The following is a 4,853-nucleotide window of genomic DNA, read 5'->3' on the forward strand; positions in this document are numbered from 1 at the left end:
TTCTTTCTTTCTTTCTTTCTTTCTTTCTTTCTTTCTTTCTTTCTTTCTTTCAGATGGAGTCTCACTCTGTGGCCCAAGCTGGAGTGCAGTGGCACAATCTCAGCTCACTGCAACTTTTGCCTCTGGGGCTCAAGAGACTCTCCCACCTCAGCCTCCCAAGTAGCTGGGACTACAGGTGTGCACCATCAAACCTGGTTATTTTATTTTATTTGTATTTTTAGTAGTGATGGGGTTTTACCATGTTGCCCTGGGTGGTCTTGAACTCCTGAGCTCAGGCAATCCACCTGCCCTGGCCTCCCAAATGCTGGGATTACAGGCGTGGGCCACCACACCCGGCCTCTCTCTTTCTTTTTAAATTCTATTACCTTAGCCTGTTGTCACTGGTTTTGAACAACTTTGACCTTAAGTCACTGGCTTTGAACAACTTTTCTCTGCCACTTGTCACGTGACCATTACCAATGTCTTTTCACAGTAAAATGAAACATAAGCCCACTGTTTAGCATTTCTGATGTATTTCTGAAGGTTCTTCTCTTAGCTACATGCACATCCTGTGAATATCAAAGCAAAAGTGAAAAGGGGAAGTTTTATGACTGTGTGGTTTTACAGCCATAAATCTCTGTGATCTTGGATAAGTTAACCAGCTGTCTAAATGATGTCTTCTCATCTACAAAGTGGCACATTACAGCTTACTTATACCTGGATTCAGAAATAAATGGACTTCTAGAAAACCGGCCCACTGCAGGAAGAACTTCTTGAGGAACATTCCAAGGAAGGAAAGTTCAAGCCCATAGCCGTGGCCTAATTGTAAAGTCGTTTGTTAATCAGGAAAAATGACTATAATTATGGGATTTGGAAGTAATTTGAGTGTCTGTTGCACTCATGGAAATAGAATTCAAGGAAGAGAGAAAAACAAGTAAAACCTATGATATGGCTAATTAATAGTCCTGTAAACTTGTGGGCCCTGCCTGCTTTGCAATCCATATATTACATAGAGCAAAGCAGTATCCTCATTTCCAGTGAGAATAGAAGACAGCAATCCATATGGAGGATGTCAACATACTCATAGTGTTAACATCCTTCAGCTCAGCATCATTACTTTTGCACAAAGAGGCCAATTAATCTCAGCCAGGCATTGGCATGATGTAGCTTCGGCCTTAGGTGCTACTAAGGAGAGCAACATCAGTGAGGTATCTTACTGTAACATTGCTGGTGGCTCCAGCAGCAAACAACATTATTGGAGGCTGAAGCCAGAGAATGAGAAAAGGAAAAATGTAAAAGGCAAGTGATAGCTGGGAAGAGTATATTTAATAGTTCCAACAAGACTATGCAAGACCATAGGTAGGCCTGTCCCCTCTTGGAACCTCTCAGGAAAGCCATTTCTTCATGCCAAGTGTGCAGAGTTGCAGGCAAGCTGTACTGAGCACCAGTACATTGTTGAATAGAAAAGTAAACACAAAAGTAAAGGCTCAGGAATGTGCTCTTCTCTTTACCTGATTTCATCACCAACAATTTGATGGTTGTGCTGGTATTTACACAGTTTTCTTTGTTCAGTTAGACTACCGTTCTCATCCTTTGTAGTTTTATGACTATCCTTTTGCAACATTAAGACTGACGTGCCTTTGGCTTTGTAAGGTATTGCAGATGATAACTATTGCCATTTGGTTTTCCTTCCAACTTTAGAAAACTTCTCATGTATCACAGAGTTTAGTCTTATCTCATATTTGGAAGAACAAAAAGATTGATAAGATTATTTTGGCCTTAAGAAATTTGAAATGAATAGTAATATTAAAATCATTACTTTTTTGTGGGGAAGGTTGGTCTATGTTACAGAATATAAGAAGGAGATGCAAAAGAAACTTCTATTCCCTTTGTTGACTGGCATCATAGGGGCAAAATCAGAAGGATATTAAGTCGACCCTTTAGGAAGGGGCTAGTAGAAAATGTTTCAGTTTTCTGTGGTGTGCTTCGACATGATTGGTTAACACATTAGCATTGTTGTTATGCAATAGCTACAGCCATTGTCAGTAGTGACTATCTCTTTAGTCACCAGCTACTTTCTTTTTTGGATTACACCAAATAAAAGAAAATCTATTTCCTGTATTGGTAATTCCGAAAACCATCTCAAGGAACTGGTATAAGAAGATATTCATGTTCTCCCAGAATGATGGGTAGAAACTTTAAGGTAAAAGAACTAGAAAACCTGGCTGTGTAAAATTATATAATAATAATGAAAAATATAGTGGAAAAAATCTCCAGAGTAACCTCTTGCTTATTTTAAACATGTCAAGCAAAATGCATTGTTTCCAATCTACACTGACTTCATACTGTCATATTCATTCTTTCAGTCTTCATTTCACAAACCTCTTTCGATGAGTGACTCTGTGATATAGGCCTATGCTTGGTTCTGGGATGATAAACTCAGAAAGACTCATTTTCTGGGTTTAAGAATGTCACAGTCTAATGGAAACCCTGAAAAACAACTCTAATAAAATGTGGTGTTATAATAGAGTGAGTTTGCAGAGTTTCAGAAATGGAGGGGAACTGGGGTGCCAGGAATATCATCACGGAGAAAAGTCTATTGGAGCTGTGGTTGGAAAAATTATTAGGAATTCATCAAACAGGCAAGAGTACAAGAGTATTCCAAACCCAGGTAATAACGTGGCTAAATTATGACCGCGGTAGGGCATGATATGGTCAGGGTTCATGAGGATAGCAAGGAAATAATCCTGTTTTTAAAAATGAATATCTACGTTTCCAAAAAATAGTCCTAGAGTGATCTCTATTTCAATTTGATGCACTTTTTTCCCAATTGAAATTATACATTTTTTTTTTTTTTTTGAGATAGAGTCTTGCTTTGTCACCCAAGGCTGGAGTGCAGTAGCTCTATCGTGGCTCACTGCAACATCTGCCCCCGGGTTCAAGCAATTCTCCTGCCTCACCCCCTGCATAGCTGGGATTGCAGGTGCCTGCCACTACGCTTGGCTAATTTTTGTATTTTTAGTAGAGATGGGGTTTCACCATGTAGGTCAGGCTGGTCTCAAACTCCTGACCTCAAGCAATCCACCTGCCTCAGCCTCCCAAAGTGTTGGGACTACAGGTGTGAGCCACTGCATCCAGCTGAAATTATACATTTTAATGACTTGTAAATGATTACTACATGTCCAATTATTTCCTTTTAATTCTGTTTACAAATGAATATCACTATCTTTGTATTACTTGTCTAGTTTGTTTTTCCATTAATAAACTGAATTAAAACTTCTTATGTCATTTTGCATCATTGTAAATATTATATTCCTACACTTCTCTGTGTACCTGTGTCTATAGGCACAAATGTTTTAACACAATCATTTTTTTAAATGGCATCCAAGTGGTTTTTAATAGCCAAAGCAACTTTGAAATCAGAGTGTATATTTTGGAAGTTTCCAACTTTATAATAGAAATTCATGAGAATTTCACATTCTACACCGTAAAATATATCCATAAGTTTAATACAAAATACATTTTCAATAAAAATGCTAATTATTAAGTAAATTTGATGTGTCCGTAAGATGCTTCTTGTTAATTTTTGGAGCCTTGAATATATTCCCAGGATGACTCACCAGCATGGTTTGCCTAGAACTTCAGAGTTTTCTAAGATACAGAATTATCAGTGCTAAAACCAGAACTGCTTGGGCCAAATTGGCTCAGTTAGTTGACTTTTATGTGACTTTGAGAAGCACAGACTAAGGACAGGGCTTACCCATGTTTCACAGTGGTGAGCTGATTCTTGCCTAGCATCCCTTCCATCCTATTATGGAAATTATGTCCTGCTTTTTTGTTTGTGGTCTTCCTCTTCCACTTCAGTATAGACACATGAGTTCATTTGTCCTACCAGAGTGTCCTGACCTCTCCTCATACCAAGGAGAGTCATAGACCTTATTAATAAAAGCTCCTTATTTCTTGAACACAGAGATTGCTACAAACAGGGTCAGAGGTTCCAGAAAAGACTTGATGTAGATATTTAGATACTGTCAGAGAGAGACTTTTTAAAAATATGATTGCTGAATTAGGAAGACATTAATCCATGTTGAAAAGAATGATCTTGCCTTACATGAAAGAAAAAAAAAATCCTTCTGTGAAGAATGAAAACAAGATTTATCTATATCCAAGAAACCCAGACTCTGATGATGCTATTTGAGTTCCTGAATCATGATACACCTAAAGCTAAACCCCTTTATAGACTCTTAGCCCTATAAGCCAACAAATTACTGTGTTGCTTAAGCTAGTATAATCAGATTTATATAACTAGCAATTAAAATAATCTGACATATGCTAAATGTTTTTCTTTAATTTACTTTAAATGCTTATTTTACAGAAACAAATATTTTTTTTTCAGGCTAAGTGACACTATTTTTATTGTATATATTGTTTACTTTATAGTATCTGAACATATTTGGGGATCAACTATTACAGTTAAGGTCTCACATACTCATGCAGTCATGTTTTAAAACCATGTTAAATGAGATGATTAAAATATTTATAGATATATACATATTATTATCTTTTTTCTTTTTTTATTAATTTTTTTTATTATACTTTAAGTTCTAGGGTACATGTGCATAACGTGCAGGTTTGTTACATATGTATACTCATGCAGGTTTTTTACATATGTATACTTGTGCCATGTTGGTGTGCTGCACCCATCAACTCGTTAGCACCCATCAATTAGTCATTTATATCAGGTATAACTCCCAATGACCCTCCCCCCGCCCCCTCCCCATGATAGGCCCCGATGTGTGATGTTCCCCTTTCCGAGTCCAAGTGATGTAATTGTTCAGTTCCCACCTGTGAGTGAGAACATGCGGTGTTTGGTT

The sequence above is a fragment of the Piliocolobus tephrosceles genome, chromosome 3 (assembly GCF_002776525.5).
Source record: "Piliocolobus tephrosceles isolate RC106 chromosome 3, ASM277652v3, whole genome shotgun sequence".
Lineage (NCBI taxonomy): Eukaryota > Metazoa > Chordata > Mammalia > Primates > Cercopithecidae > Piliocolobus > Piliocolobus tephrosceles.